The 24,776-nt window shown below is 40.6% G+C and overlaps 1 protein-coding gene across 2 annotated transcripts in view; it reads left to right on the top strand.

The window, feature by feature from the left end:
• The window catches only part of grm8a (glutamate receptor, metabotropic 8a), a 364,026-nt gene that overhangs the window by 17,858 nt on the left and 321,392 nt on the right, over nt 1-24,776 (top strand). The window lies entirely within an intron of this gene.

Raw genomic sequence — 24,776 nt, 5'->3', positions numbered from 1 at the left:
CAAACAAACAAATTCATTTTCCTGCATTGGAAAATGTATCAAAAAAACAAATGGCAGTCCTCAATTACCTGTTAAATGTGTCAATAACCTCTTAACACTTTGGGGCATAATTTTGTGAGCAGCGAGTGGGCCTAATAGTGGTTTGTCCGCCACCCACTTACTCCGAGAGCTTCTTTGACATGGTCAACCTGGCGTCACAAGGACATCGCGTTCAACAGTTCAGGTTAAGTTAGGGTTGATGACATGAATGAGGGTTAAGTCAAATGCTCCTCCCAATGGAGCGTTTACACAAGTTGATATTTCTCGGTCGTCCCCGACTGCCATCGCCGGGCCAACGCTGCCACATTGAATTATTCCTCTCTGTATCGCAGTTGCAGACCACTATCTGACACTGAGATTTGCATATTAAACATGAGTGCGTTTTAAGCCGGGATCTGTCACAATAAGCAAAAACAGACGACTCCCTACGCCAGGAACTCATTTGCCTAATACGATTTATGGTCTTGTTTGTGAGCATATGTAAGCGTGTGTGCGTTGTATGATGAAAAAACCTCTGCGCGAATTGGCGTAGGAGTACCGTGTCCCTTAGCGATTCTATCAAACGCTAGGATTATATCGCTAAGATTTGCTCTCTCTCGGCTTTAGGCTTGAAGAAAAAAAAACACATTCTTAAAATGCAAACATATGGAACGTGGCACTAAGTGGTACGACATGTGTCATTGATTTGAAAATGGGCTAATCTGACAGTGGCGGTCGCAGCTTGACGCCCACTCCAGCCAAGGGCCTCGCTAAAACGAGCATGCGCCAGCGCTGCTTTCAAAATCGAGAGACAAAAGTGATATAAACAATTGATTGCTGTCCTAATCGACGTGTCAATAAATATATTTTTCAGAATGCAGGCAACACCATTCCTCATCTTCTAAATAGTGCGAGCGATGGCATCAGCGGAATTACTCAGAAAACACCAGCAACACCCTCTTAATAGAATGTGACTGCCTTCTTATTCGCATCTGCACAATCCCAACCCCACAATGTACTTCTCTAATACCATTATAGTTCAGAAATGTGATATAAGTTCAATCTAGATGCAAATTTGAATCCATTTTAAAATTTCCAGATGTCTTTTGGATATGCTTTTTATGTTTTTGTTCTTGTAAATGTAAATGGGTTACATTTATGAATTCGCGATGTCATCTTACTATGGACTTTCTCTCTGGTGGCTCCATTGCGCATTTTATGAGAAATGCACGTTGAACAACTGTCCATGATTTCAAGCACAAAAAAACACCTCTGGTTGACTGATCACCATTAATGGGACTGAAAAGAAATAAAAAATAGCCCTACAATGTCTTAATGTAATTAACTTTAAAATGGCAAAACTTTTATCTTACGATTAATCATATTTAAGGACAGGGGTGTCAACATTTTTAAGAAAACGGGCCAGATTTGGTAAGCTGATAAAATGTGAGGGCTGATTATTCAATCTGGCATTCTTTGAACAGTCTTTAATAAATTTACCGTCCGTGAGAGGTTTGCAGTGCTTGGAGATCGGTGTCGCGACCCCGTAACTTGCCTTTGTAGCATTTTAATTTTACCTGCAGGGTCTCGCAGAAAAGCCCTACTGTACCGTTAAAAGAGCCTCCAATTGCTTCATCTTTTCATAGTGTTTGTGTCCAGTTAGCTTGTCGTAGTCGGCATATTTCGTCCGTCAGTGCCTCTTGATAATACATTGTTTGAAAACGGTCAAAAGTCTCTTGGCAAATTAGGCAGATGCAGTTGTTTCAGATTGCGGTGAAAAAAATACTCCAACTTTCCCTGGTCCTGGAAGCTTTGGCCCTCACAGTCAACTTCCCTTTTTTATTTACAGTCGTCATGTCAGGAAATAGGGTGGGCTAAACTTGACTAAGAGCAAAGTGGCCAAAGGGCTACTGCCATCATCTGGTGAAATTGTGTTTTTTGTTTTTTTGTTGGTACAAATTCATTTTATACGGCGGTCAAAATTACTGGCAGGCTAGATATTATTAATTTAATGACAGAGGCCGCAGGCCAGTAATAATTTGACCCCCGGGTCAGACTTTGGACATGCCTGGTTAAAGAAATATGGGGACTTCAAATCTGCACAGGACTTTTAGAATACCCTTTATTTACATTATCTATACATGCAATATATATATTACGGATGACGAGGAGGACGGTGATGAAGAGCCGTCGGGAGCATGAAATCTCATTAGCCACCTCCCGACTCAAGGTGGACTAGTTCTTTGTTTCATTGGGGTTGACGCAAAGGCTATCCAACAATTCCTAGCAAAGGCGGACTAATAAGAAAATGACGGCACACCTCAATGCAATTTAGAATATTTTTTTTTTCTCTAATTTACAATTTTGTAGTCCGGCGACATATTCACGTTAGGCACGATATTAACATATACATAAGCTTTACAGTTTGTTGGTTCAATAATGCTAAGCGCTCTTCCAAGAGATAACAATGTTCTTATCGGGTAAAAGCTGGCCTCTATTCTGTTGTATACAACACCCCCAAAAACAGGCAGCACAGCAGTGAACTCAGCAGACCTGTTATCAGTCCATTACACATAAACACACACACATGCACACAATGAAAGTTTAATCAAGTTCTCTGATGAGAAACGGGAGATCATTACATTTACGCGCAGGCAAACTGCTGACTGCTGACTGCGGCAGTGTTAATGTGTACAATTACCTTAACGTGCATGCACCCCCTGACGAACACGGCACAGGCACGCCCCCAACTGGATTTAATTGAATGGTCGCGATAACGACATAGTACAATTGAATTGTTAAAGTTAAAAAACACACTCAAGACACAGAACTTTTGACTTGATGCACGAGGAAATGACATTTTACTTGAGTGTGTCACACCAGCCGAAAACTTTCAGGTCACTTCTCCATCCAAGATACTTTATGTGGAGGCGCAGTTAATGTGACACCAGACTGACACTTACTATAGAAAGCTTTGCAATCAGGAAAGGGAGCCTCTAATGAATTTGGCACTTGTAGTTTAGATCAGGGTTGGACGTCATGGCAAGGTTGACGTGCTAACTGGACTTTGTTATGATTAAGATGAAAACAATAAGTTGATTTTTTCTGTATATATGTTGCCCTGTGTGGAACCCCAATGCTGCTTTTTCTGGACTATAAACATAATCAGTTTTCTGTTCCTGCAACATGTACTCCAAAACCATTTATGAACAAAAAATGTAATTTTGCAGATAGTGAATAGTCTATGCCGAAAACAAACTTTTTTTTTTCGACATGAACCAATGCAACTTACAGTTTCAGGCTTTTTAATGCGGCCTACCGAACCAAAATCATAGGTCCATAAATTCATATTTCTTCTACAAAATGGAACCCTTAGGTCACTACAACGTTGTGCTCAGTGGCATTGGCCTCACTCTCACCAGACAGCACAGTTCAATTTAGTGGTCAAATATTACTCTAATAAAGAAATTATTTAATTTAAAACTAATTAAGGGCACCACAAACTATGCACCCCACCCTGAATATCATCTAGACGCTACCCTAGTTACGAATGAGGTTACAGACGATCGTTTGTAAGTTGAATTTGTTCGTAAGTTGCTCCAGTGCTATATTTTGTATGGAATCTATATTTAGGTTTATATAAGTATGTTAAAGGCTTGTATAAGTAACCTGTATTGTTTTGTACTAAAAAAATAAACATTTAATAAAACAATATGCTCCATAAAGATAAATAAAGATAATTTTACTTATTTTTGTGAGATGAGCTTCAATAGTTAGGCGACTTCCTCCCCGGTGGTTGGAAGTGACAAAAAAAAGCGATCCAACCGTTTTCTCAACACCATTAAAGTTTCTTATTCTACATTGATTTCAAAAGAAACAGCTCGCCTCTTCTTTACACTTTACACCAACCATATTAAATGGATGCAGGAGATATAAAACAATAAAAATGTCAACGTTCTTAGCGGGCTGGAGATACAATATCGAATGTTTGCACACAAACTAGGAAGAGGAAGAGGATTTCTTCTTCGGGGTGGATGCTGGGTGACCTCTCACCGCGCCACCACACGCCGGTAGTGGCGGAAAGAAGCGATACAAAATCTAACTTAAAGCAATATCCGGATATTTTTCGATATCCCGAAAACAATATTCGTATCTACTGTTTTTCGTAAGTCAAATGGTCGTAAGTAGGGGAGCGTCTGTATTTATCTTATGACTGTATGTGTTTTATTTTTAATTACTATTTGAATATGTTTTTAGTCATCAGGAAGATGTGTTTTATAGCTGTTTAAGGTTCAATTTAATCCTTCTAGGAGGTTGGGAACAGACCAATTACATTTTTACTTCCTATGGAGAAAATGCGCCCGTTACATTAGGAATTCCAGCTACGGGCATGATCGTTGGAACAAATTAAGCTCGAATGTAGAGTCGTGGTTAGCGCGTGTGCGGCACAGTTCTGAGGTCGAACCTTTCGGTGTGGAGTTTGCATTTTCTCCCCACGCTTGCGTGGGTTTCCTCCGGGCACTGCGGTTTCCTCCCACATTCCAAAAACATGCATGTCATGTTAATTGGCAGGTCCAAATTGTCCCTAGGTGTTTTCTGTCCCTGTGTGCCCTGTGTCTGGCTGGCAACCGGTTCAGGTGGTCCCCTGCCCACTGCCCGAAGACAGCTGGGATGGGCTCCAGCACCCCCTGCGACCCTACTGAGGATAAGCGGTGCAGATAATGAATGAATGAATGTAGAGGAACCATATTTCTCGCAAGATGTTTTAACGAGAGTGCATCGCCAAATCCAGACCTGATTGCAAATGTGATCTCCAGTGTGTGTGTCAAAATGCAGGATTACCGGATGACATTAGTGGCAGATTGTTTGTGAGCATAGGTGACAGAATGAGCGCTTCGGTGAGAAGTTCAACACGTCGCTGTGGGGGCACGCGGGTGAGGACGAGCCCCATCCCCAGAACCTGTCGCTAGATTGTTGAGTCGGGTTTGATACCCTATTTAAAAGCACAGATGTAAAATGGATCAAAGGTGCACAGCTCATGAATTATTCCTGACTGAGACAGAAACAGAAAGTGCAAGAAGAAGGGATGGAGAAAAATGGAGGTGGAAAAAAAAGTATTCAAATTTATTTTTAATTATCGGAATGCGGGACAACTCTATTCGGTGTGTCTCTTTTAAGCAAAATTTGTGATGAGAAGGATGTGGGGATGTAGAAACAGGAACATCCCAAATAGTTCAAAGAATCCAAAAATGTACTTGAGGTTTTATTTAATTCCTTTATCGCTTCTTTGAAAAAAATATAGGTCAGATAAGAACAGAGAATAGAGCTTTGGGACTGTGTCTCATGAGCATTCTCTCCAAAATAAGCTCAGCAATAAAACAAATATCACTGTTTGCAAGGAGCAGTAACTAAATTATTTTTCTCATCATAGCAGTCTCCGTGGAATACTGTAAATGTAAAGCACTTGTGGTAAGATTTATCCCAGGAACAAAAAAAAAAAAATCCTGTATTAATTGTTCGTCTATATAAGTCTCATCAGCATGTACAGTATGTATTAGCTGGATTATGGATGAATTTGCTTTTGCTGTGCTCCATCCAAATATGGAACATAACGGAATGTTAAATAACGGAATATTGGGTAGGGGTGGGCGGATCGACCCAAGTATCTATATTATCAATACTATGCGAGTACTTGGATTAGATCAATACTTAAGTCATAGGATTGATACTTCACACTTCCACCACTGTCCTTGAAGCGACATTTCTATATGTAGATAGTGCTGTCCTTCCATCTCTCTCACCCAGCGCCTTGGGCCACATCATAAGTTTATGCCTGTTTGTGTGACTGACAGGCACACTTTTAACACCTCTTCCTACCTAGCCTTCTGCTGCATCTTGCCTACAATAGATTAGTGTAATGCCAGGTCTCATTTGTGTGGTAAAGTGTTTTGCTACTTTGGCACATTTACATTTACAACACTCTAAAATTGTCACCCTATTGAGCGCACCTACTGTTCCGGAACAAAAACCTTTAAATCCTTTGTTACTATGGGCTTGCTCGTTACTTTGCTGTTTTATTGCGTGTACGCTTTTAACTTTTGCTTTGTTACAGTTGGTGTAATAGAAGTATTTCATTTGTTATACTGTTTAATGTTTAGATTGCATCCTCTGACTTGATTTTCAAAATATTGTGCAATGGGTGGTATAGTTTACGTGTTGACATTGCTATTTGTTTCTTCTTGGATTTTTTCTCAAACAGTATAACTATATAAATATAAATATGAATATATAATACCTGCAGCTCTTATCCTCAGTAGGGTCACGGGGATGCTGGAGCCCATCCCAGTATGGGGGATGTTGCCTGGTTCAGGTAATAGACTTGATTTTTTAATTTATTAATTAAATACATATGTTCTACAAATTAAACTACATTGAAAAAATAAAAGGCAGTCAAATTAAAAGTGAATTTCAGCTTTCAAGGAGATAACTTTATTTCTCTCTGTGCATATCAATTTCATACAACCAAGTTCAACGAGATGTCACGAGTAAAGCAAAAAATGGAGAGAACCATTCCACTAAGCATTTCATTACAATAAAAAAGTACGAAAAAAATGCTCCGATATATTCTGGGCTCATTCAGAAGGCAATGTCTACTGAAAAAGCATCGGAAAACCGGCAGAGCGATAGTTTAAAAGGCACAGGCGTGGTTTGAAAGAAGAGTCTCTAAACAAAGGGGAAGTTTACCGAATTACCTTATTTTCTGCTGGCAAAATTTCATTTTAATTTGTGAGTGGTCTGACATTTGTCAGACCACAAACCAATTCACTTGAATAGTGCACAATGACACGGCCAGAAATTAAATAAACACTTCACTCAAATACACAACCAGAACTAAACACTTCATTCAAATACACAACCAATAATAAAAGCTAAACTCAGATACATTGATAATCATGAAGTGCATTATCTACAACACAATTAATAATTTGATAATCAAAATTATAATATTATTAAATATTAATGTGATGATTAAATAATAAAAAGGATACATTACCATATTGTAACAGCTTCCAATGCTTTATTTACTAAGTACACTCCACTATCTAGCAAATGTAAAGGTGAGTTTGAAGAAATGACTTTTGTCTAAGGTGACAAGTCTATGTGTAAGCCGCAAGTGAATGTTGTTATTTATCTACTCAGCCGGGAGTTGTTTGTTCCGGCAGGTTGTTTATTATGTACATGCTAAATGCATTGTGTTGGTGCAGTGTGATTCTGTGTGACTTATTTGCTGCTATCTTGTGGTGACAAAGGTCAACTACACAATTTTTTTGTGTTAAGGAATTGATAACAATTCTGATAATTTCTGTTAGATCGGCTTCACGGTTTATCTTTTCCCTTATTGGGACTTTCATGGAAAAAAATGTACAGGCAAATTAGATAGATAGATAGATAGATAGATACTTTGTTCATCCCCGAAGGGAAATTCAAATTAGCTTTGGCATTTACATTTCCCTGGACATTTTTTGTGGGAGGCACAGCGGCTGAGTGGTTAGCGCATCCGCGGCACAGTTGTGAGGTCATGGGATCGAATCTCCTGTGCGGAGTTTGCATGTTCTCCCTTTGCTTGTGTGGGTTTCCTCCAGGCACTCCGGTTTCCTCACACATTCCAAAAACATCAGGTTAATTGGCTGGACCAAATAGTCCCTAGGTGTGAATGAGCGAGTGAGTTTTCTGTCCCTGTGTGCCCTGCGACTGGCTGGCAACCGGTTCAGGGTGTCCCCTTCCCACTGCCCGATGATTGCTGGGATGGGCTCCAGCACTCCCGCGACCTTACTGAGGATAAGCGGTGCAGCTTATGAGATGAAATCAGATGTTGTGTGTTTTTGGTGGGTTTTTCTCCCTTAAATACAAGATGTCACAAAGACTTCTTGGGATTACTTCCTGGTTTACTATTTTGCTGCAAAAAAAAAGGTTGAATAAAAAAACAACATTGGATGCTTTATGCTCAATTGAGGAACCCTTTGTGCAGCCAAAATTCAAGCAAATAGGCCATTACACTAACCCTAACCCTTACACACAAAAAAGGGGTTAAAAAAAACACCAACAAATGCTTCTTGTCCGGACACCTGCTCTGTATTTTCTGCATCTAGCTGAGAAGAGTTTGTGTGCCACTCCTCCATTATGTCGTCATGCCAGAGCCTTCGTTCTCTGTCTTTCTCAAAGCTCACCCTCTCATTCGGCAGGGCTTTGATCAGGGCACATATTCAAAATGTGCTCATAAGAGAAACATCTCGATCACTCTAAAGCAATAAACACGAAAACTATAAAGCAGGCGTAACTCACCATTACGTCCCCTGGCAGTCTTCAACTTCTTTGAATGTCCACTAAGGTGGCTTCTTTACATCAAAGACAATCCAAAGAATCCAACCGCATAAAATATTGACTTCAAATCACACGATAATACCGACAGATATATAGAAATCCGCCTTAAACCTATCTTCTTTGTTTAAGGTTTCTTCTTGTAATCCGTTCTTTACTCTAAATCATTTACGTTTACAAATGAACAGACACGTAACATTATTCCCAATATGGTAGTTTTGATTGACCCCTTTTCCATGATGATCTTTTAATGCTAGTTTTATTCATGCACAAAATGCAAAGTTACATTAAACTTGCGTCTTCCTCGCCACATATATTCCTACCTTTAATGCTTGGGCGCCCCTGGTGGCCCTCTGAAAAAAATTGCTTAAATCAGCCGCATAATTGCATAAACGAAGGGTTGAAAGCTTGGGAAATGAGCCGCGGCTTATAGTCTGAATTTCACGCATCTAATTTAAAATATATACTGGGTTTAAATTTGTTCTCCAAACGCCATTTTGCTTTGTGATCGCTCCAAACTAATGTAAACTAGCAGACACTTTGTGAATTCACAAATCCGCATGGATATGTTATCTCTATTGAACTGGAGCTATTTCTAAAAGCATATCAAGAATATCCAGCTGAACATTTCGTAATTTGACGCTTTTCTTGAAACTCCACAAGGTATTATGCAACCCCCATTCCTCTCCCCACTACCCCCGTTTGCCTTAATTCTCACTCTGCATTCCCATGGCAGGAGAGACGAAGAGCGGCAGAATAAGACGGAAGGGAGCGTGTGCCGTGGCGAAAATGGATAAAAGGCAGGCGGTAATAGACGTGAGGCCCAGCGCACAGCTCTGGGGACGAGTGTGCTCTGTAAGAGGTGTTGTTACATCTCGCCGCGGTGTTGCATTAGATGAGACAGAAGAAGTGGGAGGAAAAAAGGAACGGAAAGAAGGTTAAGTGTTTGGCATCCCTGCGCCACCGCTCGGCTGCTCTTGGCATCCCTCAGTCTATTCATCTTCTGCTTCTGCTGCCCTGGCACCTTTATGCCAATAATAGCAATGTATGAAACATGGATGCCAAAGGATAACAAAAACAACCTCAGCTGAAAGTCTCCAAAATCTATAAAAGCCTTCACGTTGACAGGAGGCATGTTTGAAAATAGAACTCTGAAAAACATAACTGGATATGGTACTTCCGGACCATGCATCATTTAAACCCCATTTGCGGCCGCCTGTTTGTACGGCAAGTTTTCAACAACATTGATTTATTGATCAGCTGTTGCTATTAAGAGACCATTTACGACAAGGTATCGTTCAGGTATTGGTCTAAAAAAGCAAAGTAGCATCAGGTTTCCTCGCATCAAGTTTATTGCAATGTCATTGGGTTAAACTCAGTGGTGGGCCATCATGCTAGCCTAAAAATATCTGAATCATCTAATGTTAATCATATTTTGTCATCATTATTTATTAGAAAATTACAGTTTCCTTTCGATGCTTCTCCCTAGTTGCGCTGCTTCCAGATGTGCGCTTTCATATTTAAAGATTTAACCAATCACACAACAGACATTAGTTGTTGATAGGCTTAAACATCTACTGTATGTGGAGGCCTTCACAAAGAATCCTGAAGGCCCTGTACCCTAACATAAGTCTTCAAAAAAGCTGTTGGTTTAGCCAATCAGATTCAGAGTTTTTGTTTGAGCGGGCGTTTTTAAACAAAACAGTTTTCACAAACTCTGATTGGCTAGAGGGGGGTAATCCACCATAGTGATCACGCCGACAGCTTTTAAACTTGAAGAGATCCAGCTGCGCAGGGAAACTAATTGTTGTGTTGATTTAGTCGCAAAAGGTCGGACAACTCTGAAGCGAGCAAGCCTGTCGCAAGCGGTAAAAATGTTTTGTCCGCCACTTTCAGCCTAGAGGTTAGATGTTAAGCCTGAACCAACCCAACTCGAATTTTGGGCCAGTTGGGCCTAAAATGTGAATCATTGCGTTCAGGTAGGGCTGAGGTTCTCTCTCTCTCTGACCTTTTAATTATCCACTCGTCATTGTCCTTCTTTGTCTCTGTTTTCACAGCGTTGTTTGACTTAAACAGGCTTTACAATTTGCGAGTCCCGTAGCACAGAGCCCTTTGAGCAGTCTGTGTTGCCAGCTCCCCAACCAGACAGTGCTCGGCAGCTGCACGTTCGGATCTAGGTAACCAGGCGCATGGCGGTAGCCGGCGTGGTCCCCAATCACCTCTTCCCCACCCGAGTTCTTACAAATAAGAGCCAGCTGGTAGAGCCAGTTCGTTAGCATATGAGACATCACTAATACCCCTTTCTTCTCTCATTCTGCTTGGCGCTAAACTGTGTTGGTGCATCGGAATGCACATTAAATGGGCACGCCCTCCGCCATGCCAGGACCCAGTCCCTGAATAATGCAGCGACAGTGAGTGAGACAAAAGAGAGCAAGGCCACAGCTAGTGCAAGGAAGGGGAAGAGTGCCTTGGGGTGATCAGAGGAGAGTTCCACCAAAGAGAATAGAAGATTGCGGTACATGCCGTGTGATCACAGCTCATTGATGTAGTTAACATGAGGCGTCATATGAGTGACTTCAGTGAGTAAGAGGCACGCCACAACTGTCAGTTTCTAAAAAAGGGTTATAGTTTGGATGCCAAGTCAAGGTAAGGGGGGGGGAAAGTCGTTAGAAGTGTCCTTAGAAAGTTGAAAGTTAAGAACTTTCTTTATTAAGCATGTTTTAACAATGCCCAACTGAGTTCAAAGAGCTCCATGCTTCCTACTTTTATCAGAGCTGTTCGAGGAATGGGAGTTGAGGGGGGTTCTGGTGAGTGACGTCATGCTTGTCCCTGCAGGTTTTTTTTTCATTTGTATTTGTCAGTGAAAAATGTAAATGGTCAAAGTAAAAAAGCCTGCTCCGTAGACTTTAATTGGCAAGTTAAACCCCAAAAAAGATGCAAAAAGAAGAGTTTATTTTGACGCGTCTAATAAAAATGCGTATAGAGATGCACAGGTATGAGCTGACTGATGCTGCTATTATTACTTTGAGCCAGGAGATGGCGGCAAAGAGTAACAAAGTTTCAATTCTGTACAGCTCCTTTAAGACGGAAAAGGACGTTGTGTGTGGAAAAACAGAGACCGTAAGTGCCTCAAGAATTCCAGACCAGGGAAAGTTGAGGACTTCCTCAGCCTCTGAGAAGAAATAGAGGCAGCCGTTAACTCACAGAAGAACAGATAATCTCTAACATTCCGTCAGAAATCATATGAAATAGTGGTGAACTAACTTTAGACGGTAAAGGGATCCGTGAACCGCAAATACAAAATAGACAATACGAACTGACCCCTCACTTTGCAACATTCTGCTCATGAGAATAAATCTATTTGGAAATTCTGGATAATCTATTTCAAATGATATTTCACAGTGACTAATAGACATGTTAGACAATATTTGACTAAACATTATAAATGGCTAAAACTGAAACCATCTGACCTATTACACAGGCATTGGTGTTTCCAGTATTATGTTATTTATTTGTCTTTTGTGCTTCCACAATTCAGTGGGAGCTGGTTCGTATGGTGACATTTTGCCAGTTTTATTAACCCTCGTGTTAGAGTAGCTCCTGACCCGTTTTGGATTTTAAATGCATACAAAAACCACATACATTTATTCATCGCATTAAAGCTTTTTGATTTTGTCATGAATTTCTTGTTGTTTGGTTGTTTGTTTATTTGTCTCGTTGGGAGGTAGGTTGGTTGGTTGGATCGTTGGGACACCATTTCCTGTCTCTTGGGCAATTACAACCTGGTGATGCCCATCCCTCTCCAGGCCAACATATGTTTTCACCCGAAATGAAAAATACTGTAAATATTGGTTACAGCCAAAACTGAAATTATGCATGGGCTGGATATACTGGACTGTCTCAGAAAATTAGAATATTGTGATAAAGTTCTTTATTTTCTGTAATGCAATTAAAAAAACAAAAATGTCATACATTCTGGATTCATTACACATCAACTGAACTATTTCAAGCCTTTTATTATTTTAATATTGCTGAATTTGGCCTACAGCTTAAGAAAACTCAAAAATCCTATCTCAAAATATTAGAATATCATGAAAAAGTATACAAGTAGGCTATTCAACTAATCACCTGAATCATCTAATTAACTCGAAACACCTTGCGAGGTTTCCTGAGCCTTAAAAACACTCAGCTTGGTTCAGTAAACTAAATCACAAGTATGGGGAACACTGCTGATCTGACTGCTGTCCAGAGGACCATCATTGATACCCTCCATCAGGAGGGTAAGACACAAGAAGAAATTTCTCAAAGAGCAGGCTGTTCACAGAGTGCAGTTTCAAAGCATATCCACAAAAAGTCTGTTGGAAGGGAAAAATGTGGCCGGAAACGCTGCACAACCAAGAGAGATGACCGCAGCCTTAACAAAATTGTGAAGAAGAGCCGCTTCCAGAATTTGGGGGAGCTTCAAAGACAGTGGGCTGAAGCTGGAGTCCAGGTATCAAAAGCCACAGTTCACAGACGTGTCCGGGAAATGGGCTACAATAGCCGTATTCCCATGGTCAAGCCACTTCTGAACTCAAGACAACGGAAGAAGCGTCTGACTTGGGCTATGGAGAAGAAGCACTGGACAGTTGCTGAGTGGTCCAAAGTCCTCTTTTCAGACGAAAGCAAGTTTTGCATTTCATTTGGAAGTCAAGGCGCCAGAGTCTGGAGAAAGGCTGGAGAGGAGCAAAATCTAAGTTGTTTGAAATCCAGTGTGAAGTTCTCACAGTCAGCAATGGTTTGGGGAGCCATGTCAGCTGCTGGTGTTGGTCCACTGTGTTTTATCAAGTCCAGAGTAAATGCAACTGTGTACCAAGAGATTTTAGAGCACTACATGCTTCCATCTGCTGAAAAGCTCTATGGAGATGAGTATTTCATTTTCCAGCATGATCTGGTACCTGCCCACAGTGCCAAAACCACCAGTAACTGGTGCACCGACCATGGCATCACTGTCCTTGATTGGCCTGCTAATTCCCCTGACCTGAACCCCATCGAGAATTTGTGGGGTATAGTTAAGAAGAAGATGAAAGACACCAGACCTGCAAATGCAAATGAGCTGAAGGCCGCTATCGAAGCATCCTGGGCATCAATAACACCTCAGCAATGCCACAGGCTGATTGCCTCCATGCCACGCCGGATTGATGCAGTAATCCGTGCAAAAGGATTACTAACCAAGTACTGAGTGCATCAATGGACATTTTCAAATGTTTGATTTAGTTTTGCTGTTATAAAATTATTTTTTTACTTGGTCTGAGGAAGTATTCTAATATTTTGAGATAGGATTTTTGAGTTTTCTTAAGCTGTAGGCCAAATTCAGTAATATTAAAATAATAAAAGGCTTGAAATAGTTCAGTTGATGTGTAATGAATCCAGAATGTATGACATTTTTGTTTTTTTAATTGCATTACAGAAAATAAAGAACTTTATCACAATATTCTAATTTTCTGAGACAGTCCAGTATAGAGCATCAACTGCAAGTACCGTAAATTCCGGACAATAGAGCGCACCTGATTATAAGCCGCACCCACCACATTTCGAGAGAAAAAACGATTTTGTACATACACAAGCCGCACCTGTATATTAGCCGCATGCGCCCACATTGAAAAAACGCAACACAAACACGTAATTAACCCATACCCGATACAGTCCAAATAACACAGCCGGCAAAATGAACGGAAAATGATCCCGGTACTTAACATTAAATGCAGACCTGTAGAGTCCGGGTGCCCGTTGAAAGTAATCCAAGGAAAAAAAGTGTATATTTCCAAAGGTAAGGGTGGGAAAAATATATATCCACTATTGTCGGCCGTGTCCACAAACACGTCTCACCTTTACTCCACTTCCCGTCCGCCCGCGTTTGCCCCGCACCTTCTTTCTCATTTGCTCGTACAAAACATATCAGAATAAGTTTCTAAAATAAATACATTACAAAAATATACAGTTGCAAATACATATTATACATGGTTACACATATTTACAAAGACGGTACACTGAGAGAGTTTTCAAAGCTTTAATAATAATAATATAACTTTCATCCCAAACCGTGCCTGTGAAGGGTAGCAAAACGCTACTAGCAACACGCTCGCAACACAGTAAACAGCTCTGTTAAAAAAACATACCGTACTTGTAGTAAGCACGGTAAACCGTCCTCATCTTCCTCCTTATAACTGACGTCATCAAAGTCGTCTTCCTTCAATATGGGAAAGAGTCTTAGTCATAGACGTCGTCCCACGCTCCCTTATTCAATGACACGCTAGCATCACGCTCGCAAAGTAAAGTTTTTGTGCGGTAGCTCTGTTTCCTTCTATATCGGACTGCTCTATTGCGTTCAGCTTGAAAGTTGCGTCATGTGCCTTTCTTTTTGCAATTTGCATGAAGAGGATATGTCTACGCTAATTTAATTTGTGCACAAGTTAAGAAGTTGCAGTCTAAATCTTACCTTTTGTACTCGAGCGCCACATGGGGCCGTTAGAAAAATTACATTAATTGGCCGCATCACTGAATAAGCCGCAGGGTTAAAAGTTCGGGAAAAAAGTAGCGGCTTATAGTCCGGAATTTACGTTAATATTTAAGCAAAAATGACATTAAAAGTGCCACTTTTTTTGCTACACATGGATTTAAAAAAAACATACTTGCACTCAGAGACTTTTACTTCAATTTTGTTGAAGCAAATAATGCTTTGGAATGGGTAATCAATCTTAGTCTTTCATGGCTGTTGTTTGTTAAGTCTTGCAACTTCATGTTTTCAGTTTTGACCGTTTGTGCTTTTTATGTTATATATGTACGATAACATTTGTATTGCTGAACGGAAGAATTTTCATCCTGGTTAAATTGGATTTTCAGGTGCACCTTATAGTCCAGAAATACGGTAATTATCGTCAGCAAGGTTTACTTATGGCCATTGCTTGCTGCCTGCCTGTCACCGTCTGCTGTGACTCACGCGTGTCACCTCAATTGCTGTTGGTGGTTGTCCATTTATAAATTTAGCTGAGAGAGATGATTCATTTGAGCGCTTAAGTGACTAAAAGAACTTGGAGGCATCCGCATTTCGGGATCGGTTGTTTGTATGTTTCATTTCCGCAACATGCGCTGTAATTAGCCTGACATTTTGGATGGCTTTGATGTCGGCAAGGAGGAAAATATGCTTGACATATTTTGCAGATTGCTTTAGCCAACATGAAAAGAATAGAGTTCTGAATAAAATGAAGACCTGTGGTTACTATAGTAACTACATTTAAATGAGATGGGATATTCATCTATGTATTTATTCATTACAAAACCATAAAAGTTAGCTTTAGTGCTATTCCATAATTAAAAACCTTTATTAAGTGGGCGGTATTTGGCTGACTTCTGCTGGTGGTTTCGCTTCAGCAGTTTGCAGACCTAAAAGAATCAAACCTTTCACCACAGAGCATTGAAAAACATTTGTTAAACATTTAACTCGCATAGTGTGTTCAAACTATGGCCTGCAGACCACAAGTGGCCTGTCAGGCTTTTTACCCTGGCCTGCCAAACCAAAAGCATCCTCACCAACGCTACCGTTTTAGACAAGTGGTCCCCAACCTGTACTCTACCACAGATAGATTTCGTGACTGACATTGTTTTCGCAGTCTAGCCCAACGGTGACATTAGTAGTTATATCAGTAATAATAATAACAATAATAATAAGCCTAAATCCACTGTTTAATCACTAGACCACTAGGGATGTAGATGAAGCAATAAAAGGCATTTGATTTTATCTCATCACACTATTTTCAATCATGGTACCACGTTGTTGAATCCATGGGGCCGTGATTAAAATAATTTATTAACATGATTTAAGATCCAGTATCAGTATTTTTACATGCCACTGCTCATCAATGCTAATGTCCAGCTCACCTCAGAAGAGCGAGATGAAGCTTCACACCAAAAAACAACGGTGACCAGATGATGTACTGTATGTGCTATACCTGAAAGAACTGCTGCCCCCCAAAAAAACAATAGGCGCTACCAGGCTGTATTCACTCAAACACACCACAGGAAGTGGTGCCGTTACAACCCAGAAAAAGAGAAAGAGAAAGACTACTAGTAGAAATACTAGTATATATACTGTATTTAATGTAACTTTTATTTTGGTTTTGTGTTCCTAGTTTTTGTTGGAAATTAAAGCTCTTAACCCTGGCTCCACGTATTCATCAAACTAACTGCCTTTTACTGTGTCATCTACCTCCCTAGTGGTCTAATGTTAAGGATTTGGCGCTCTCACCACTGCAATCAGGGTCCGATTCCCGTTGCAACTAAAGTTGTGCAAATGTGGAGAGCGGTATTTTTCCCAAATACGGTAATATACCACTATAAAACTGTGTATAAAAAAGTGCACCCGATCTTTAAATTCTTTGTAGGGTCAACAAAAATGTGCGTTGTATACAGTATAAGCAAAAAATATGGCACATTTTATCTTTCTGTGTGGCCCGGTACCAAGTGACACACAGCCTGGTACCATACCACAGCCCCCTCGTTTCTGACAACTGATTTTCTCCCCCTAGAAATTCCTACTATTTTAAAAAAGAAAATGTTTTTTTCAAACTTGAACAACAAAATATATTTTTGTCTACCTTGAAGCAAGACTTGGAAAACCCAAAATGTTTTGATAGCTTTTTTTGGTACTATTCACATCTAGGGCAACCTACCTGACTGCCTGTAAAATATGGTGTTGATATTCAATGTTGTTCTGGCCTGCTAGGTTAGAATGTTTTTCTAGGGAACAAAACCAAAAGTGGGCATTTTCACATCTAGGGTAACCTACCTGACTGCCTTTGCAATATGACAACCATGTCTAAACTCCTTCCACCTTTTTCGTGGGTAGACAAACAAGCATACAAACAAAACAAACAGACAAAACAAAAATACTGAGTCACCAAAAGCAAAAGTGTTAAGTCATATTTATGTTCCTTTTTCACATCTAGGGTAACCAACTTAATACAATCAAACCATATACATTATCACCACCCTCACTTTGCTCACAGTTGATAATCAAAACACTTCAGTAAAACATTCCCTCAATAATAGTAACCTGAAAATAAAAGGCTCTCAGCTCTCATTATTGGAGGTTTTATATTAATTGCCGCAACACTTGACAAGAACCTACCAAGCCATATTTGTGCATTTGCATAATTTTACAACGATGCATCATTCCAAGGCAACACTTGATTTGCATTGATTTTTATAGCGACATGAGCTATCAATTTTATGTGACTCCTTAATAGCGGTTGGCAGATTGTCATGGCCCGTGCGAGTTAACACCTGAGATTGCGCGAAATATTTTGGACTCGTTCTGCGTGCCAACCTCCTGGACTTGGATCCATCAAAAAGACAGCTTTGAACAAGCTCCACGTATATTTTTCGCACGTCTAACTCGCCGTCGCAGCGGGAATTTTACGGCTCAGACGAGACAAGTCCTCCCCGCCTCTCTCTGAGCGCCGTCCAAGTGGGGCTGGACACCCGCCAGGCCCCTTGCGCCCGCTCAATGCGATTTAGTGTGCTTCTCTTTAGATCTGAATCATGAGGAGCCTTTAAGTATCGGTTAGGGGGTGGCCGATACTGGAAATGTTGGTATCGATCCAATCCAGGTCAGGTAACATAGATCGGTGCCAATCCGATTATGGTACATAATAACTCCATTGCAAACTTTAAAGCCCCAGTGTGTAATACTTGACCACTAGGTGGCACTGTGTTATCAGCGTTGCGGTTAGATGCCGCACAGACATGGCGACGACAGAAATATGGATTGTACTGTTTAAAACAAATACAAATTTCTCGACTTATGATTTTTTTTAATAAAAAATGAACATTGGAATGAATTATTTTTTTTGCCTAGTATTCAAATAAATGCTTTTTTTTAACTAAATGTAAGGTTTTTGTACCACCAGGAGGTACAAAATATTAAACACTGTCCCTAGTAAAACAAAATAAAAATACATATTTCTAATACAACTGTGTTAGAACAAAAGCCAAGACAGCCAAGAGAGCCAAGTGAATGGATGGATATATATTCATCTGTTTTCTACACCTTTTATCGTCAGTAGGGTCACAGGGGGGCGATGGAGCCCATCCCAGCTATCTTCGGGCAGTGGGCCTGAACTGGTTTCCAGCCAGTCGCAGGGGACAGAAAGACTAAAAACTCACTCTCACATTCACACCTAGGCACAATTTGAACCAGCCTATAGACCTGATATGTATGTGTTTAGAATTTGGGAGGAAACTGGAATGCCTGGGGGAAACCCACTCAGGCACGGGGAGAACATGCAAACTCCGCATTCTAAACTGAACGAATTAACAGGAAAAAAAAAAAAGGTGCTGCAAAAGGAGACACTACTTCCATGAAAAAAACCTAATTAGAAAACAGTCACAGAAGGAAATTGTAAAAGTTTATATTACTCTGCGATTTTACCAAATCGGCCCAGTAGTATTCAGATCATTAAAAAAACAAATCAGGGCCACAATGGTAAAAGAGATTCTTCCCACCCTTACAAGTCGGTCTTTATTTTTTCAACAATTTCATATTTTAGTAGCGTCATGGGGTTGGAAGATATCATTTTGAGTATTGGCAACCGTGTCTTCTTTTACTTGCAAACTACTGGGATCAAACTCTATTTCTTTTCCTCTTCCTAGGCAATTGGATGTGATACATTTCGCTCAGCCAAGTGTTTCATGCTCACTTCCCCTCACAGCGTATGTGACAATTTCCACACTTTTTTTAAGAAAATCTCAGCGGCTTAGCTTAATGTTTCTAAAAACAAGCTTGACACGTTTCAGTTTAAGGTTTCATAGAAATAAATGTGGCTTTGGATATTTAAAGGTGTGCTGCTTTTATTTTGTCATTTTAAAGTTCCTCCTTAAGCCGTGATAAACAGGGAACAGCGTGGACTTGGGCATGCTTTATGTAAAATAATGCAGTGGTGGGTCGTACATTTGACATCTAGGCCTTCAGCTCCAGTCTGAATTAGAGATGTGTCGTTCCCAAACGGACCGGCTCCATGAAGATCTTGGAAGGGAAATGTCCAAACTGGATGTCGCTGCCGCCGAGCTCCGTTTGCTTGTGGAGCCGGCAACGTTTACTGTGTGAGCGGGGCAGGGGGATAAGGGTGGACATGAAGGGCCCCACGCGGACGGTAAAGCCCGTCTTTGGTAACAAATCAATGAAACAACAATTTTTAAACAGAGACAAAGAGATACGGGTGGGTCACAAAAATCGAATAATCAGCTAAAGAGAAGCTCAGGTATCTTGGTGATTGACATTTTAGGTCCGATCCGGCCCGAAATTCAGATCAGGTCGGGCTTAGGCTCGGACTTAACATCTTAACTTTAGACTGAAAGCAGCAAACAAAACATTTTCCTGATTGCAAAAGACTTGCTCGCTTCTTAGTTGTCCGACCTTTTGCTATTGATCATCCTGGAAGGGAGGATTACCTCATGTTCTCAAGGTTTCTTCCTTTTACTCATGCTGAGGTTTCTGAGTTTTTCCTTGCCCTCATGTAGGTTTTATATCAAGGGATGGTGTAAAATAGTAGTTTGCAATAGTCTGTTGTCTGCTCAGCCCTTTGAGACTTCTTGTGATTAAGGGCAATACAAATAAACATGACTTGACTTGACAGTACATTTTCCTGAGCAGCTCAGTGTAAGGGCTGTAAGCAAGAATGGTTTGGTGGATTCCCGCCCCCTCGCCAGTCATAGTTTGTGAAACAGGTGACATTTTCCAACGCTTGCCGGCTTTCTCAACGTTTAAAGCTACAGTACACAACCTTCAGGGTTTTTTGGGAAGGCCTCTGGGTAGATTTCTAAGCCTGACAACATCTTGTGGCTGAAATGTGATCGGTTAATTGCTTGAATATAAAAGCACATATCTGGTAGCAATGCAACCAGGGAGAAGCAATGAAAGTAGCTGACAATTAGGAATGTTTTAACAAGTGTTGATGGACAGAAATATTAACCATCTCTTTATTTAAATATATTTCCAGCAATCAGAGAATGCCTTGCAGACCCTTACGGCCCACTATTAATACAACAATGACATGAGTATGATTTAGTGTCTTTAGCTGGGCAAGTAATCGAGCAGTGCAATTCCAAAGGGTAATTTTAACCAAATCCTTCCTAGAGAGTATTATACTATGACCCTTATTGAGCCAACTTTGTAATAGCTGTTAGTCAAAGACCCGGTAATATTGCTGAAAGGCATGTTTTGCATACGTCTGGAGCCCGAAAGCCCGTTAAGTGAACATGCCCGAGCGAAGGCTCCCTTTTAATAGGTTGAAACCGCACGCACTGCGCCAACAACATCCCACCGCTATCGGGAAGTCGGCGGCTGAATAATGTTCGCCATTAGGCCGAGCGGCGGAAGCTGACGAATTAAAAAAAGAAATAGAACCTCTGTGTCAGCGAGACTGTCTTTGTGGAGGAGTACTACGCACACCAAAGAGAACGGTTCTATGGTGAGACAAGTTTGCTTTATATTTGCCAACTACCTTACACGAGACATTTGGAAAAACAAAAAAGTACTCCTGTGGGATATTTGTTTCCATGATAATTTATTTAACTAAATAGTTTAAATTTTACTACACTAGCAATGTGCATATAGTTGTCTGATTGGTAGGGTTGGGCGATACAGGGGATTTTAGTATCGATCTGATCAAAGTAAATGCATAGTTGTATCGATCAATACTGATTCAATACCGATAGTGTTTGCTTGGAAATTTCAGGATCATTGAATATTTGAACCCTTCCCCTTGTTTATATGTACGATAACCTAACTAACTAAGATTGTTGGCACAAAAATGTTTAGTATGTTATGAAATAACTACGATTAAAACTTTAACAGTCTCATCTCATTAGCTGCACCGCTGATCCTCAGTAGGGTCGCGGGGGTGCAGGAGCCCATCCCAGCATTCATCGGGCAGTGGGCAGGGGACACCCTGAACTGGTTGCCAGCCAATCGCAGGGCAACTTTAACAATATAAAACAATAAATAGAAACATTTATTTTACAACTCTTTCAGAACAAAAGCCTAGAAAGTCAAATTAAAAGCAGCAGTGTAACAAAAATACAAATACATCAATGTCAGCATGTCAATTATACTTCCATTGCCTGATATTTCGAAAATGAAGTCAGAAAAAGCACATAGTGTAAACAATACTATCTAAAAACCTTTAACAAAATTAAAATGACAATACGTTTACTACAAAAACTGTTACAAAACAAAATTCAAGGGAGCCAATGCAAAAAATTGTGACAAAGAAGCCCTTTTGGCTCTGTTACCATAGGTTTTTGTTCTGGAACAGAAACATGTCTGTTGCTCTCTGTAGGGTGAACTTTTCTACGCCTTTAAGTGAATAAACCTCACACATATCACCTGGCATTGTCCTTTTCTGTTGTTGAAAAAAAAGTCCACACCGCGCTGTACTTCCTGTTTGCCTCTGTCATATAAAGCTCCTGATAAGGGTGTGTGCAAGATACAACAGCAGGCCAGGGTAGAAGTGCTAAAAGTGTGCCTGTCAGTCACACAATCAGGCATTAGAAAGAGAGAGAGAGAGAGAGAGAGAGAGAGAGAGATAGAGAGAGAGAGAGAGAGAGAGAGAGAGAGAGAGATTATTTGAATTATTAGAAGTTACCTGTGAACCTAGTGAGGCAAAGCGGGTGTGGGAATGTATGAATGAATGCTACAAGTATGTTTAAATACAAACAATATTGGATGTGGTACTTAACAACAGTATTTAGTTATAGTTACTAGTTACTGCATTTAAAAAATAATCCAGTTATCCCCAGATTACTGACACCAAAAAGGAGTTACAGATTACAATAAGTACTCGCACAGAAGACGACTCCCTAAAACTGCTTAAGATAGTTATATGATTCAATAAATACGGAGATTATTACGTATACACCAACCTGTGGAAGCAATGAACTCTTTTCATATTTCTTGGCTTGTGCAATTTTGATAGCTTGCTAAGGAACTCTTAGCTGGGACATTTCTATACCCATTTCTAATACAAACCATTTAAAGATCTCCTTTTCCATTTCCGGGTACTCCATCCATCCATTATCTGCACCACTTATCCTCAGTACGATTCCAGGGGTGCTGGATCCCATCCCAGCTATCTCCGGGCAGTGGGCAGGGGACACCCTGAACTGGTTTCCAGCCAGTCACAGGGCACACAGAAACACCCAACTCACTTGCTCATTCACACCTCGGGACAATTCGGGAATGTGGGAGGAAACTGGAGTGGCCAGAGGAAACCCATGCAGGCACGGGGAAAACATGTAAAATCCACACGGGGAGGCTGCAGTAGCTGGACTTTAACCACAGCGGGGCTGCACGCTAACCACCCAGCCTCCGTGCCTCCATTTCCGGGTACTGTCCAAAACATTTTTTTTTTACTCCAAGCATGGTATGTTGCAAAAATAATTTTACAAATAAAAATAGCAAGATTCAGCTCACTTAGCTAATCAATTTTACGCTTGATTTGATTTCCTGTTGGTTTGATGTTCCTCTATATGCGGCACGTCCCCTCCCCACAATCTGCCCACCATTTACAACTGCAACTGGTGACACACCAGATATATGCATTAAATCTGACCCCCTGATTTCAATATCCTATTTTATAGTTGAAGACTGGCTTTGTGAGTAAATACGGTAGGGAGAATATCTCCATGAGGAGAAATTCAGCCTCATTGTGCTTAAGACATTGTGTTTGAGACAACGCCACAGTAACTGTATTAAGTTGTAATTAGCAGGTAAATATAATCATGGCCACCGAACCAAATATGTTACCGGCGGATAGGGGGTTGTATATGAAATTAGCGATACAAAACAAGTAATTACAGGACACAGTAAGTCATGATTTGTTAGTGGAATTATGCAGTATTGTATCATGTAGTAAATACAGCGAAGTTTCAACATTAATAACGCGTTTCAGTACTAGTACAGTACTACCGGGAAACATATTTGCATTCAAGGGCTGTTCCCCTGTCCTGCGTTAGTCCTAAGATTGCATTCAACTAAATTGTGTTGCAAAATAAAGTCTTAACACCTTAAACAGACAAGAACATTTTAAAGTTCAGTGTTTAGAAGATAAGACATCCAGGCTTTCTGGTGTTTTTCACAATAGCTATCACCCTTTTCTTGAATTTCCCTGCATGGTGTTGTGTGGGTTATTTTGGAGCCATGCCTCTTTAATATTTATGTGTGTACGTGTGCTCTTGCATCAAATGTGTGTGTGCGGGTAAGCCTTGGGCCTGGTCAGGATTCCTGGAGGGATTCTGATTAATTTATCCCCCAATTGGCGATAAACGGGCTTCCTTGAAGTAGGCAACTCCCCCACTATTTATTTTTACGTTTCCATTCTATCTTTTCTATGCAGAGATGCAAAGCAATTACATGCAGTTGGCCGTGTAAGCCCTTCGAGGAAAGATTCACCGACATGGCATGTGGCAAGAAGGGAAAAGAAAAATGCAACCAAGGAGCAGAATTAGTTGAGTTGCGCCCTTGTCAGATTTTTGCCACTGTAGCAATTTTTTTTGACACTTTTGTGCGTGTTTGTATTTGTGTGTGCATGTGTATGTTGACACTGCATCAGGTGCACTTGTTTGGCACAGCTGTAGTTATTTACATGCAGTCTTATATTTGGTGTCATTCAGGGCTCACTCATATGCTTCCCATGATATATATATATATATATATATATATATATATATATATATATATATATATATGGGCATCACGGCAGCGCAGTGGTTAGCGCATGTGTGGCACAGTTCTGAGGTCATGAAATCGAACCTTCCTGTGTGGAGTTTGCATGTTCTCCCTGTGCTTGCATGGGTTTCCGCCGGGCACTCTGGTTTCCTCCCACATTCAAAAAACATGCATGTCAGGTTAATTGGCCAGTCCAAATTGTCCCTAGGTTTGAATGAGCGAGTGAATTGTCTGTCTCTGTGTGCCCTGCGACTGGTTGGCAACCAGTTCAGGGTGTCCCCTGCCCACTGCCCGAAGATAGCTGGGATGGGCTCCAGCACCCCCGCAACCCTACTGAAGATAAGCGGTGCAGATAATATGAATGAACGAATGAACATACTGGTATATATATATAAAGACCCTGGCATATTGATGCTTTTTGTTTTCCCATGTATGACACTTTTTATTACTGTTCCAATCTGTCTGTTTGTAGCTATGGGGTTTTAAAGTGTCCAATTTAAATTGAAACATTAATTTAGGTGCTTGTGATTATTTTAGCCTTACAGAAGACTTGTATATTAAGGTACCCGTCGTTGCGCCTTGATAGGAACAAACTGAACAGCTAATAGCATTTTTT

Source organism: Urocampus carinirostris, chromosome 11 (assembly GCF_059441175.1).
Source record: "Urocampus carinirostris isolate Australia breed hairy pipefish chromosome 11, RoL_Ucar_1.0, whole genome shotgun sequence".
NCBI classification, from domain to species: domain Eukaryota; kingdom Metazoa; phylum Chordata; class Actinopteri; order Syngnathiformes; family Syngnathidae; genus Urocampus; species Urocampus carinirostris.
The sequence above is the reverse complement of the archived record's forward strand: the minus strand, read 5'-3'. Positions and strand labels throughout refer to the sequence as shown.